Source organism: Emydura macquarii, unplaced genomic scaffold (assembly GCF_026122565.2).
Source record: "Emydura macquarii macquarii isolate MOO-44397 ecotype Brisbane River unplaced genomic scaffold, CSIRO-AGI_Emac_v2 contig_431, whole genome shotgun sequence".
NCBI lineage: Eukaryota > Metazoa > Chordata > Testudines > Chelidae > Emydura > Emydura macquarii.
Genome location: NW_027130568.1, coordinates 9,050,428 through 9,066,027, shown reverse-complemented (window position 1 = coordinate 9,066,027; position 15,600 = coordinate 9,050,428). Strand labels below are relative to the sequence as shown.

General features: G+C 38.3%; 1 protein-coding gene and 1 long non-coding RNA gene across 5 annotated transcripts in view; one reads left to right on the top strand and one right to left on the bottom strand.

The window, feature by feature from the left end:
* The window catches only part of MBP (myelin basic protein), a 130,526-nt gene that overhangs the window by 83,401 nt on the left and 31,525 nt on the right, over positions 1-15,600 (top strand). The gene's annotated exons all lie outside the window — the stretch shown is intronic.
* The window catches only part of LOC137146313 (uncharacterized), a 39,940-nt gene continuing 31,444 nt past the window's right edge, over positions 7,105-15,600 (bottom strand). For 2 of the 3 annotated variants that reach the window (XR_010917906.1, XR_010917907.1), the window contains exon 7: positions 7,105-13,437. This is a non-coding gene — a long non-coding RNA (uncharacterized lncRNA). The remainder of the gene's footprint in view (positions 13,438-15,600) is intronic. The other variant, XR_010917908.1, reaches the window with a different exon arrangement.

Sequence of the window (15,600 nt, the reverse complement as noted above, 5' to 3'; positions counted from 1 at the left end):
GCACACGCGTGTTCTATTTTTATAGTAATTGTATCTAATTTTTCACTAACCCTGCAGTAATTTTTCACTAACCCTGCAATCTTTATTCTCTGGAAGAGTGTCCTTATCAGCCATACTGGAGGTATATGTATATACTTCTAATATCCATATCATGATTATACAGATCTCTCTGCTTTGATTAGTAACTGCCCTCTGAAGTCCCGTTTGGAGTTTTGAGGGCAGCCCCCAAACAGAGTGTAGGGTGAGAGGATATTAACTACATTTCACAAACAGTAATTTTAGGGTGCTACCTGTAAATTGCTAGGTCTTTAGAGTTTATTTCAGGATATGGTAGTTATGACTGAGATTGAAAGGGCTCTTATGTTTTCATCTAATTAATCATTCTGAATGAAAACGAAAGGGATTGAGTGTCTGGTGAAATTTCTTATCTTTGATAGGATTTGTCAAATAAGAGTGGACATGGCTATTGGTTCTGACAAATCAAGAATGCTTATTGATTCATTTAAATCCCATCACTATCATTTAAACTGTGGTAGTTTCCAAAGGATTCAATCAGGATGTGAATGTGCACCACTATGCTAGGTTCTGTGTAGTGTGACATGGTCCCTGCTCAGGGAATGTACAATGTAACTGTATGCCAGTTTCACAGAAACTGACCTTCCCGTATAATCTGCTTAAGGTACAGCCCTCAAATATGACATCCTTGTCAGTGTGCATTGTCACATTATGGTCAGTTTGCTGATTACCAAGATCAGAAAGAGACAAGGAAAGAATAAAACTGTAGTATCTTTTCCTTTAAAAAATATCAATTTCCCAGTTCTTCCTGCTCAGCTACACATCTCCAAGAAGACTACGTTTTATTTTTAGTCAGTAACTTAATTTTTTATTTCATACGTTTTAGCTTGCTTTTACTATTTAAAATGGAAAAACAAATGAAGCCTTGCTAATTAATCTACTAAATGGTGTGTAGTAGCAATAATTCCCTTCAAGCTTCAGCATCACCCTGTATAGTTATCAACTTATTTTTATCAGGGTGCTAATGTTCTATGACAGATTAATCTAATCACTGCCATCCTCAGACCATTACCTGGAATGAGTTTACTGTGATGAAAGTACCTTATTGCACTTACATACAGTTATGTGCTGAAATATTTTGAATGGCACATTTTATTTGTAGCTGAGAAGCAGTCAGTTTAGCAAAAATGAATGATAATCTGCTACCCAGAGTTTTCTGAACCCAAAACTATGGTAATTTAATGGTTCCCTTCCTAAACGGTTTCAGGAAATAAATTGATGGGAACACAGTTCTTCTGTCTGATAAATGATTGGTACACAGGAGAATGCTTTCACTTAAAAATCCTTATTTATTATGTGTAAAGCACACATTCAAAAATAGCAATAGCCTAGAGAACCTATATATAATTACACAAAATCTGAGATGGTGTTGAGTGGTCAGTGGCAGATTTCTGGTGGCCAGCCTTCCTCCAAGCTGCTGGGAATTTTGATGTTAGCCTCCTATCTCACAGAAAACCTTTCCGAGATTCTCCAACTTAAACTCTGACTAATCTTTTCTATAGATTGCTCAAAACAAAACAAATATCTTATAGTAACCTCTTGCAAACTAACGTTTTCCTAACTTCAGCAAGCAGCTCCTAGTCATAATATCAACAAAAAAGGTTACAATCAGGAACACCCAGATCCAAGGTCAGCTGTTCACACTTCCGCCCATTCTTATGGTTTTTCCAATTTTACTTTACATCCTTATCAGCAAAACTGCAGCTATTTTGTATGCTATAAATAAAGCTTAAATTATTCCTAATTATGTGGTGTACTTCCTTCCAGTTAATGGTGGCTGAGTGCACAAAATGGCTGTGGTTATGCCAAGTCAATGTCTTTTGTAACAAATTCACATTTACAATGATATCACACGCTGACTGCTGACAACCTTTTTAGGTTTGAGCTAAATACTTTGTCACTTGACACATAATCCAGCATATCTTTTTTACATAAATGAACACAAGTTCGACTAGAGGTTGATATGTAGCCATTACACTAACTTGCTTGTAGCATGGGATTGTTGCAGAAGAAAGATGTGATCTAGAAGAGTAGATATCAAGTGGCATTAGTTTGTTGAAAACTCAAATGTGCTGCAGATGTGGAATATCATTTTAATTTTTCCTTTGTTGTGAGTATTTCAATGTCATCTTGAATTCAAAAGGAAACAATTTAAACTCTCAAAGTATCAAAAAAGAGAGAGAAGGGTGAGAGTTTATTACGCAAGAGATATACTAGTATGATAGCTTTTCAGCATATTGCTGGAGCAACATCTCCTGTGACCTCAGGAATGTTCCTACTGAACAGAATGCTCCAGGACACATGTATGTTGATGCTATTTGTACAAATAATCCATAATATTAAATAAATCAAATACTCTCAGATGGTTGGCCACTTTTAAATAATGAAAATCTTCTTTATTGCTCAAAAGTTTTTGATTATTGGGGTAAGCGAGGGAAAGAGAAGTAAAGGGCCAAAACTTTTCAAAGAAAAATCTTCCAGAGAATATAGCATTCTTTACACATCAAGCAAGGTAGATAGCAGACTTGCCGTATGTCATTGGTCAATCATTCTGACAAATTACTGTTTTATCATTCTATCTTTCAGACAGACAACACTTTTATTTCCAACAGTGATGCACCCTGGATTCTAGGGTAAAAGGGTCTACAAACACTCCCAGCATGCTCCCTTGGGGCCCCTTGGGGGGATACAGCGAGTTGGCTTTGCTCCTAGCAAAGTGCCTCCCCTGGTACCAGAGTTATTCTGAGTTGCCTTACATCTCAGTGGTCGTTTTGTACTGACAAATCTGTGGAATGCTGATGAATTGGCACCAAAGCCTGTGCCACGTAATTCATTTATGTTGAAAAGTAAATCATCCATCCAACATAAGTAAGATTTATTCAAATACAAAGGTCTTTACTGCCCCAAAGAAGTAAAAGTTGCAGGATTTGGAATTTTTAAATTAGGAGAATAGGGCAGCAGTCATTGATTGGCTATTTACATATAACTACTACTTCTCTACCTTTTTGCTTTTAATAGACTGTTTTTCCCCAGCCTATGTTACAAAACATTGAGGGTTTTTTCCCTTGGAGCTTTTTTACCTTATTTTTTAAACGAATCTAAGAACATCTGGGCTATTTGAAGTGTCTAAAAATCTATGTCCTTGTAACCAGTTTTCTCCTAATGATAGTACCGCTGAAGCTCCTTGTTGAATATGTACAGCAGGGAGTTACATCTTGGACGTTCCCTCATTAGTATGTACCAAACTTTCTTCTTGGCACCTTCCATATACACAGATTGAGGGGATTAACCTTTGGCATAGGACTAACTCCTAACACTCAGGAGGTGAGCGGTTCCACTGATCCCCCTTTCTGGGAGAGAGAAGATTCCTCCCTAATGATTTCTGCCTTAATCTTGGGGATGCAAGTGTTCATGCTCCAACAGTGGTGCACTTCATTTCATGCTGTTTTGTGACTTTCTGTATGAGGTTTCCATACTGATGGTCTGCATTACACTTAGGCAGCACTGCTGCCACTATGCTTTACTGGAGAGCTGGCTTTAATTCACTGAAAGTAGTAGGTGGGATTCACAGTGGGGACTTGTGACTAGGTGTTGCAGCTCTCAGCCTAATGTTTAGGAGCCATGTCGTCTTATGCAATTCACAGACCCAAGTCAGGTGCCCAGGCTCTCTGTACAATGCATGGGGAGAATTAGGCCCTTTAAAAAGGGATTTGTGGAAGCCAGCACACTGCCACCTCTGTAGGCTATGGCCAAGTGGGGTTTTTAAGGATCTAAATTTTGGACTTAGACACCTAAGTTCTCCATGTGAATCCCGCCTACTCAGTCACCACTATAGATTTATTGTACGGATATGAAAGCAGCTATCTCTCCACCATCCTAAAAGCAGATGTTCTGTAGGTGAGAATTTCAGGCTTTATTTTATGAAGCCCAGAAAAACGGTTAAAGGGAAACATTGTCACACTAATGATTCATGTGGCCAAGGAATGTTTTTCCACCGTAGGAAAGGTGCAATTGCAAAATTTTCTCCACGATTTTTTCTTCAATTTTGTGAATATCCTCCATTTTTTTCTCTTTTTCATGAGATTTAGCCAAGAAAGAGGGCTGGAATTGTCAGGTCATTTTAGAGGTACAATATGGTTTTTCATCTGTTAAAAAGAAGAAAGTTTCAAGTGCTGCAATCACCTCCTGAAATCAATGGGCTTTTCTCATTGATTGTCTCACAAGCAAGCAGATTGCTAATCATGTTAAGAGAAAACCTTTCACACCCCAGCATGATAGCTTTTATTGAAGTTCAACTATTGTTTATTTGCTCATACTCAAATTGGCAGAGTTACTGAAGAATATCTAATCACATCATTACAATAAAGCTATCATTAGTTTTTATGGAAGTGAAACTTTTAAATCTTCAGTCATTGTTTCATTTAAGGTTGGGGGTATGCTTTCTGCTTGTACATATCACACACATGGACATATGTTGGGAAGTACATTGCATCACCTACTCTGGTATGAAGACAAGATATATCCATGCACAAATGCTTGGAAATTGCTGTATGACTCAGTGTCTTTCCTGATCTTCTAAAGTTCATATTCTTTTTTTCACTAATGTCTTCTAAGTTAGAAAGGCCCCGAGTTGATTGCAATCTGTCATAGAGCTTTCAAATTCCATCATTATATTTCCCCAGAGCTACACATGGGCAAACCTAACAATTCAAAGCAAAGGTTCATCAAAAGCACCCGTGAGTAAAACAATTTTTTATGCCTAGACTCAGTGAGGGACAGGATGCCATCGTCTAAGGCAGTGTTTCTTAACGGTCGGTCCATGGACCAGCACTGGTCCTGAGATCTCCCTGACACAGTATAGGAAGCTGGTCCCTGCTATCAAAAAGGTTGAAAAACACTGGTCTAAGGGACCATTGAAAGAAAATTTGGGGTAGAGTTCTTGCTTTGAAAAACCCACCTTGTTTCTTATCTTTAGCGGGAAGATGGGATGCAGTTTAATGGCCTTTATCCCTCTTACTTATAACAACTTCAGAGTGTGGATAGTTCCTGCCTTTTCAATGTGGGGATGAACAGGGAAAACGGATTACTCCTCTGTAATCTCTTTTAGATGAGCAATGTTCTTACCACTTCAGCAGCAAAATCCAGAAGGTCCCACTGGACATTGCTGTCTCTGGGGTAAGCTATTAACTTGTTAGAGATCAAGATGCCACAGTGAGCATTTCTCTGTTCATTGGCAGTTTATATTACCACATTGTTTTCTTGGGACCTCTCAGAGTGAGATAATTACCCAATCCATAGGCAGCGTTCACACCTCATAAAGGCGGGTCTCAGCTGGCAGCCTGCTTGTCTATATGCTCTCTTCCCCAAAGCAGAGGTTTTGCTGAGGATCTGAAAGAAGCAGGCGTATGTGGTCTGTGCCCAAATACATCTTTGGAAGGGGAAAAAAGCAGTGCTTAATTTGTACCAGGGCTGAACCTTGCAGTTCATAGCCCTGGCACCTCTGGGCTTGCTGAATCAGTTATGAATGTAAAAAATTACAAATTAAGCACTGGAAAAAAGCCTCCTACTTTCCCCTCAAAAGCCCAGAAGGCCACGTGGCTTCCCCAACCAGCAGGCAGAGATAAATGGAGAGAGGCGTTTCTATAGGGGATCCTATATGGCCTGAAATTCAGCCCAACTTTGCCAAATGGTTGAAGCTTTTCAGCAGACCTGGGTTGACTTTTATGTTGGCGGCATAACCTAAAGCAAGATGAATTGCACCTGATTTTGGGTTTCACATAGCTGTAATCATAAGCTGCCGTTGACAGACATTAGATTCATTTAACTGCATGCTACTCTCAGCAGTTTGAGTTCCTCACTTTGAAAAATGCCCACGTCAAAGGTAAAATGGCACCTTTTAGTCTATGAGGTGGGGGTGTCTGTCAGGAGTGTCATCTGCTTGCTTTATGGACTTTTTTCCCTGCTTTTCACTTGTGTTAGCCCTGCAATGCCAACACAGCTAAGAGACTGTGAGCTAGATTTTTGGGGGGAAGAGGAGACGGGTTTGTATATCAAGTGATTTATTGCAGGACCAAACTATGTCCTCTGTTACAACTCTGCAGCCCTTCAGTGCTAGTGGGCAGAACTGCACCTGGAGAATCTTTACCTGTGCATGATGCATGAGTCAGAAAGCAACCAGCCTGACTTTTAAATCGAGAGAGTTTTCAGGGCTAGCAGTTAGAAAAACCTGTTTTTACTAGTCAATAGATCAAATTAGATCTACCATTATTTAGACACATAGAAAATCATGATGTCATTTTACAGTCGCTTATCAGAGAACTGCACTATAAAAATGCAGCTATAGTAATAAAAGTGAAAAACTAAAAATGGCACTGTCGGGCTCTCTACCATATGAAAGTCCAGGTGAAAGTTTGATTTGCTAGCCTTAGTGCTGCAAACTCAACATCAGCTCTAAAAATTAAGCTGTTTATCAACAGTAATAAAATCATTTCCAGCAGACCTTAGCCATTTTTTAATGTAGGAAGCAGAGCAGAATCAGCTCATTTTTCCACAGATATAGTCAGTACGTAGCGAACAGAAGTAAAAGTATCTCTGGGTAGATCAAAGCAGTTATGACCTTAAGACAATTATGCTGAATAAAAGGGTGCTATTTTTATATCACATACTACTCTTTAGTACCATAACTGCACTTTAAAGAGAAACATGCCAAATAAGTCACATTTATTTACATGTCTCAATAGTGCTAGATCTAATTTGATCTATTGATTAGTAAAAAGAGGTTTCTCTAACTGCTAGCCCTACCTGATTTATGTCGGAACAATTTCCACTAAAGTCAAGTGTGTGTCTGTGTCTCTATGACGGTGCTTAGATCCTGTGGGAGTTTGTTCTGGGACTGGCCCCTGAGAACTCTTGGTCCCCTGCCTAGACAACCTTTATTTTTATTGTTAGGCATGGCGGAATTCAGTTTTTATAATACTGATGTTCATTTTTAAGCATATTTCAATTTTTATTTATTTAAAATTTGGGGGAAAGAGAGAATAATTATTTAATGACAGACATTGATATTCAAAATGTTAAAACTTTATAAACTTTAAAATACAAATTGTCAACATCATATGTCAAAATATATAAAGTACATATTCTTAAATCAAACTCTGGGGTTCTCAAGTAGCATTTTTCTTACTTTAAATTTCAGTTATCAATGGAAGTATATTTACTTCTGTATGTGTGTATACAGTGAAATCAATGTTTACTGACATTTACTGATAAAAATCTAAATAATTCCAAGCCTACTTATTGCAGAAAGAGCAGAGCTGTCAACCAGTGTCTTTATCCCCAACTTTTAGGCAATCATTTAGATATTCTGAGTCCAGGGCATAGAGCAACTTGAAGCTAAGGACTGAAATCTTGAACTTGCTTTGTCATTCTACAGGAAGCCAGCATAGACAGTGGCTATATATGGCTGATTGAATTTTTCTTCATGTGTGCATTCTTGAAAAAATGATCGAGGAAATCACTCTAGAGCAAATTAAACTTTCAAGTAGCAATAATATTGTATTGGGGCTTGCAGAAATTGATTTTTGGGGATAAAAATAAACAAGCAGAGATATATAGATCTTACTTAGTACATTACTAAAAAAAGTAGTAGAGTATCATGTATGGTATAGGCAAAATTAACTAAACATTAGTTCTTCAAAGAACCAGTTAGTACACTGTGAGGACTGTGTCCACAGTGTGTTTAAAATTCTAGAAGAAAGCAGTTCTTGAATTATCCAAGCGTAAAACAAAAAGCACTTGAACAGTGTATTTTATATGCTTGGGTATTTCAAAATTGGATAATTGGAATTTTAATCCCAAAATTTCACCTTGAGGTAAGAATGTTTTTCCAGCAGTAGTAAGTGTCCATCAAAAAATGGGTTTATAATGAAAGTGGGCTCTTGACCAAGACTACAGCATTGGTATAATATAAATTCATATGGGTATTATAATGATTTGGCGACTGTGGAGAGACATTGGCATTGCCCAATAGCATCCATTTGGCCACCATATGGGGAAAAACAATGTTGATGTAATGGCTAAACACATTAACTGAGCATTATGTTTGGAGAACTTTGACCAGCTGTTCTCTTCATAATTATACTGCGTGCAATCCATTCCAAACAGGAGTGCTTTTAAAAATGATTTTCAACACGTGTCAGACAAAACCCGTAATTACGTCATGTAAATGCTTGTTGACAAATTCTCCTTAGCCTGTAACCGTGGAGTCAGGCTAGAGAGAGACATTTTTTTGCTTTGCAGTAGCTAGTCATGGTGAGGATGAATCAAGTTTTGCAGCTGGAATATAATGATGCAAATCTAATTCCAGCCCCCTCTGAAAAATCTTATTTATGATTGAGGCATTTAGACAAAACTGCTGTTTTGAAAATGGTACATTAATTCTTCTGTGATTTGTATTGCAACCGTAGTACTAGTAATGGCTGGACTGTGCATTAACTTTCACTGGTAGTCGGAAGTAGGCATAAGGGACCATACCCAATCACATTTTTTGATCACAGAGGCGTCTCCTGACTAGCACCTCCACCATCACATAAGCGCACAAAGGATGTGGGACTTTGACTGCTGTAAAGTACATTGTGGTGCATCCTTTCCAGGGTGTAGCAGTGGGAGTGCTCTGGCTAGGGTAGAGTTGTTCCATGCCATCTTCAAGTACAAGGCTCTAGTGAAAAGCCACAATAGATACATTGTTATGATGATGGATGATCTGTGGCTGTCCACAACTAAGGAAACATAATCCATAATTATCTTGCTGGGCACATCTGTGAAATTTGGTACCACTGATCACTCCTTTCCTATCTCAGAGAAGCTGCAATGCTAAACAGAAATGGCCTGGACAAGCTATGGTCCTTGCTTTCATACCAGTGTAGAGGGCTGTCATGTGCAATTGTTCTCCCACATCCAACCCACTTACCTACATAATAATCTCACAAGCCTGTCATCTACCCCTTATTATTTAGTACTTTTTGTATGAAGGGCTGATGAGCGAACAGGCTGGAGAGTCTAGCAGTGTGCAGTGAGCCCCAGCTCTGTGTTTTCTATGTCAAATATAATAAACACCACACAGTCTCAGTGCTTAGCTAAAGTCAACAACTGGAAGAACAGCAGACTAAGAGCTGTGCCCAAGCAAAATTGAGGTGATCCTGGCAGACACTGAAATGCTTTAAAGAACGTGCCTTATCATTAGCATTAGTGATAATAGTAGTAGCCATGCTTGGCCATACTGCTGGCTGAAAAATGCAGAACATGTTTCACATTGGCATTTTGAATTTTTCAAAGACTTTGACTATGCTGGTCAAAAAGGATTTTTGAGACGTGTGTAATTTTGAAAAGTAAGAGATGTTTGACGTGCTCCACTCACCAGTGTTTGCGAGATCAGGCCCTCTGATGCCACTGTAGTGCATAGAAGCAGGAGAAATTACAGTACTGCTTCCCTGTTTCTCAAGTCTTTTCAGAAATCAGCATGAAAGTGCAAGATACCAAGAGAACAATTGTGAAATTTATAATTACATATTTTGTATTACAGTTGCCACTAAAGGCTCCAATCTCCATCCACCTAAAGATCAGGGCCTTCCACAGTAACAGATCATACCTTGTTCTAAAGAGCTTAATAAGCTAAACAGCAAAAGACTGAAAAAGTGGGGAAAAATTAGTTTTAGTGGGAATAGAGGCAAAGAGAGATTAAATGACTTGCTCACACTCACACAGGAAAGCTGTGGCAGAACTGGGATTTGAACCCAGGTCTGAGCTGCAGTTCAGGGCCTTAAGCACAGGACTACCTCAGTGTGATGAGATCAGAAGAGCTTTAGATATTTTGTTCCCCTCTAGTGTGTTGGTTTGTTTGGAGGTTTTATTGTTACATTGTCTGATACACTTTCTAGAACATAGGAAGTTCCTTCAGCATCCTTAAAATAAAACACTAATACCCTGGCTTCTATAAATCAAACTAACATATTGCAAACTCTCAGCATTTCAAGATATTCCACAAGTGTTAACTGTTTTGTTTTTTTAATCCAAACCATTGATGAGAGAACTCTAGGTGGGAGCCAGGGAGGGCATGACTGACTAATTATAGACCAGGGTCAGCACAAACAATTTAGAGTTGATGCAATTTTAATGACTCATCAGCAACTAACAACAATGCATCAGAACTTTATTGAACCTAGGCAATCACTCAGCAGATCTAACACAATGGGGGTGGGAGTGATAAATGACCTACTCAATTTCATGGACTTGGGAATCATGCTTTATATATTTAAATTTAACAGAAATGCATGTTGGGTTTCTGGATGGAATTTTTTAAAAACTCAGTCTGAATTGGTGAGCAATACTGGATTTACTCTGATTAGATTTTATTCTTACCCTTTAAGCACACACCGTATAGAGGGGGAAAAAAGCAGAACAGATAGGCAGTAGTTGAGGATACTTCTACATTTTGGATTCAAAATCTTAAGGGCTAAGAATCAACCTCTGGTTTGGAAGGATTCTGGTGTTAGGAGCAACGTATGTTGTTTTTCATGTTCATACTCTCTGGAAGCAGCATGGTGCAAAGAAATTACTAATCAAATTCAGGAAAATTTGTAGCAATCTTGAATTAAATTTGTATAATTAACAAACCTAATATGAGAGCCAATATGTGCACCAATAAGAAGGAAATGAGGCCCACTAGTCAATTTTCAGCATCCCATGAAAAGATTTAGGCTGCCAACGTATAGACTTGCAATGTCATGTTACCGGACTATTTCACAAAGGGTGTAGAGAGGGCAGGGTTGACAAGCCAATCCAATGTGTAAAGAAAGGTTGTGTGCACAAGGACCATCTAGGCCAGTGTTTCTCAATTTCTTTCCCCCTCCCCCCAGAACCTTTGCGTGCCCATGCCATACCCCAGGAACCCTTGCGCCCTCATGCCATACCCTCCACCGAAAAGTCAAGAAAACCTTCCTCTTTTCGGCGGCGCGGTGTAGGCTCGATTCGGTGGCGCACAGCGTGAGCAGCTGTTCGGCGGCACCGATTTTTGTTAATTTCGGCAGCGCCGTTCCACTTCTTCGCGGAACCCTTCAACAAGGGTTCTGTGGAACACCATTTGAGAAACACTGATCTAGGCAGACAGCCTACAATGAATGAAGACGATGCCTAACTCATTCCTGGTGTTTAATTAGTTTCTCTTCATTCCAATTCTTATTAATTAATCCACACTAATCACTAAAATGCCTCCACAAGTTTAAATGAGCAGAAGGAGGAGTAGAGCACAATATTCCACAGGGACTAACTGCTTTAGGAATACATGAATTGCAATTGTCCATTTCAGACCTCAAATGTAGAGAATAACAAATAAAACAATTTTATTAGTAAAGAAGCCATGTTCGGTAAGTGCTAAAGCAATGAGCACATTCCTAACTTTGAGCTACAGGTTTAAAAAATGGAGCAGCAATTTATAAATAATATATTCCAAGGAAATATCTGTCATGTTATTGTTTGTTATGTAGCAGCCAAGAGCAAGTCCTCAAAGTATCTAATAAAATGTGATCGATCATACTCTGTAATTTCTAAGGTGAATTTCTTTAGGCCTGGTGTATACTAGAAAATCAAGCCTGCTTACTTATGTCACTCATGGGTGTGAAAAATCCACAGTCCTGAGCAGTATAGTGAAACTAATCCAACCCCCCACTATAGACAGCACTAGGCTGATGGAAGAATTCTCCCATCAGTGTAAATGTCTACACTGAAGCATTGCAGTGGTGCAGCTGTGCTGTTGTAGGATGTCAAGTGCAGACAAGCCCTTAGATTATTAGCTCAGCCACACAATGGGAAAATGTTTGGGTTCTGACAGTCTCTCTCTTCCTTCAAAATTAAATGAAGATGTCAGATCAAATGCCTGTTTTGAGACTGTAATCAATATTTCATGATCAGTTACATTGCGTGATTGGGGGGTAGAAGGCAGTTGAAGTTGTGCTGTTAGAATTTGGTTTTACTTTTTTTCCTTTAAAAGCTGTTGAAAGAAAGCTAGTTAGGTTCTAAAGTCAAACACTCAAAAGCTAGGAAATACCAGTATTAAGACTGCACAAGCAACCTTAATTCAGTGTGCTTGTGCATATGCTTTGACCCAGTACATACTATATTTTCCATAGGACCTTTCTCTCATCCATTCCACAGGATGGACTTGATCGTGTGAACATGTAATATTCTCAAGGACAGTGAATTAAGTTTCCCCATGCAAATTTAAGTGTTGACATTTCCTAACTTTGGAATGTTTGACTTTGCAACCTAATCAGCTTTACCATAGCTTCTGTAGGTATTTTATTCTTTACACTGTGCCATGCTTTTTAAAGCAGCAGATTATAGTGCAATATGGGCCTTTAGTATATGGTAGCAGAGTGCATATGGCCAGCGAGCGAGGAACAAGCCAGCAGGGCACTGTAGATTAACACCTCAGCTTGCCATGCACTAATTCTCTTTTTATAGTCGAGCCCTTAGCAGTAGCCTAACTCTGCTCCTGTAGAAATGAGTGGGAAGCAGCGATCAGCCAACAGTTTTCAAAAATCTCTCAGATTAAATTTGTTTGCCTATTCTAAATCCACTTTTTTTCTTACAATGTTGTTAAACAAAAAACTAAATTAAATGATCGAGTTTAGCTCTTTATGGTGATGTGCTCTCTTCGCCAGGAGCAGTCCTGCTTGTTTATAGAGGGTACCTGATAAATATGTTTGGAAGGTATAAAAATATAGCATTCTGCTAATTAATACAAATCAAGATTGCGCTATGAATTGCTGCCTCTTTAACAAACTGTTCAGATTTCTCCATTTCTGTATATGCTAGAATTCCTTGGGCGCTCTCTCTCTATTCTGGGAGTTGATACAACTGTTGCACAACCTTTCAGGAGTGGTCAGCATGCGTTTCCTGCCGTAGCTGGCCAGCTCCATTGGCCATTACTGAGAAGTGCAGGATCATCCTACTGCTTTTGGGGTGGTTGCCACCAATGCACTGCATTTGACATCCACTGTCAGGGGGGTGCTCCTTACACCCCTGTCCCTTGCACAAATAGGGGATTGTCACAGTCTGGACCTCAATTATTTTATTCTTTTTTTTTTTTTTTTTTTTTTAAGTAGGTATTGTAATATCCTTGATGTCTATGGAGTGCTCTGTGCCCTCCTTATAGCCAAAATTAACACATTTTGCAAAAGGATTATCTTTCTGCAAAAGTTCTAAGGCTCCTTTTTTCATCCACAATATATCTTCTAGCGTTAACTTACCACAGAAAGGAAAATCTTCTCTTTTACTACTTTAAGTGGTACATACCATTTCCCTCACCTGAAGGAAAAATAGGAAAACCAGTGTTTTAGTCAGCTGAATTCATGATGGAATATTTTTCTTTATAAGAAAGCTACAAGTTAACATTTTTAATGATCTAATAAACAAACCAAATATTGAAATGCAGATTGGCAGATATTTTATTAATATTAGATATGACCTATGAAATTAAGTAGTTCTATGTCATTCTTATATATAGTGACAATATATATTTTATATATTGTCAAGGAACACTTTGGAAAAGGTTGGAAATGGCAACTGTTGATAAATATGGCTCAAATATAGACATTATCTTTTCCGCTGTACATTAAATGTGGTTTTAAACAGTGTAAATCTAAAAGAAAAATTAAATGCATGCTTTCATTGCTAAACTAAAAGCATACAGACAAGATTTTACACTTTATATTTCACTGCTTATGTGTTGAGAAAAGCTACTTTTGCGGCACAAATGCCCTTCTTGTTTGTTACAAATAACTGTATTCAGTGACACAAAGCACAACTGTTGTAAAAATATTAGTATGCAGATGCTCTCGTGTTTTGTTAATGCATTTAATTAAATACAATATCACTATTGTTTTTTCTCCTTAACTGAATTTGTATGATGGTATAGAATCCAAACTGGTGTTAAATAATTAAAATTAGTTTTTGTTTCTGTTGCTCCCAAAACCACTGAATCTTGCTTCACTCCATCTAGAAAGAAGGCTATAGTGATAATCTAACAAAATTTGATAAAGTTTTGATCCTTGAAGGCATTAGTGTAAGTACCTTGGGAATATTCAGCCTAAAAAGAAATATATTCCTGAAAGTAAAAAAGAAAGCTGCAATGTTTTAATAAACAAGGGTTTTTTTTTGTTCCAGTTCACGAAGCCTTAATTGATGATTGCTGCTACTTAAATATAATTTTATCGCAGAAGACAATTCTTAACCTTTTTTAACTGGAGGGAAGAACTGAACTTCCCTTCTAGCTAGTTGATACATTTCCAACTCAGGTAATATCCAAAATTGCATGCCTTACACAAATGCACATTAGCCTTCTCCAGGAAGTTTAGCTGTTGTACTAATTTATACTTGTCAGGTTATAATTTGTTGTAGGTCTATGTTTCCTGATTAATTCTGTCAAACAGATAAAATGCATCTGCTTGTAGTAATTTTATTGTCGAATTTGTGCAATCTGATCAGTTGTGGCCTTGTTCTGAATTCATCCCCATTAAAACTTCTTTAATACAGATGATAAATTTAAAAAAAAAAAGAAATAACCCCAGAATGCTCTTCTTTTCACCAGTTCAGTGAAAACCTCAAACTGGCTATGTGAAAATTAAAGTGCTGGGTCGAATCAGCAAACATTGAGCATTTAGAAAAGCATACCTCATGGTATAGTCAGGTACAGATCCCTTCTCAGTGCAACAATTATCAAATCAAGTTGTAGAATTTCACCAGGTAATCAACAGACATAAAAAACCACTCTAAGCTCAGTTATTCTTGATCCTACTGAAGTCAGTGGGAGTTTTGCCATTGACTTCAACTTGGTTCTTTTCCTAATACTTATCCCATAGGAATAATCACTTCTTATTAGAAGTGATGGGTTTCTTTGCAATCAATCAAGAGACTTCTTTATTTTGTCCATTTTTTTTTCTTTAAAAGTCAATTGTGACTGACTGCTGAAGAAATCTCCAGAATTACTAATTTACTGCTCTTCCTCATTGGAAATCAACTTGATTTTGCAGCACATAGTCTACACAAGTCACATCATTTGTCAAGGGAAGTGGGAGCTACTCCTTGTAAGGGTTGCAGAATGGGGCTGAGAGTCCCAGCATGGGTAGACAGACTCAAGCTAGTGCCCTAAAAATAGTAGTGTGGACGCTGTGCCACTGATGGGGGTTGGGCAAGGTGGCTTGGCTCAGGTGGTTAGCTTGAGCCACCGTGAATCAACCCACACTGGAAACCTTAACTCCCAGCTGCAGTGTAGACGTTTTCTGACTTCCAAATAGCATCCACACATTAGAATGCAACCCAAGATGTTTCGTACAAGCAGATCTGTAAGTCTAACTAGCACAAGAGATAAGGCTATGTGGATGACAATATGGTGATCTGCAGTGAAAACCCATTTGAAGAGGGGATGAGGGAATGCAATTTGCAGTTTTTACATTTGGAAGAAACTGGGGA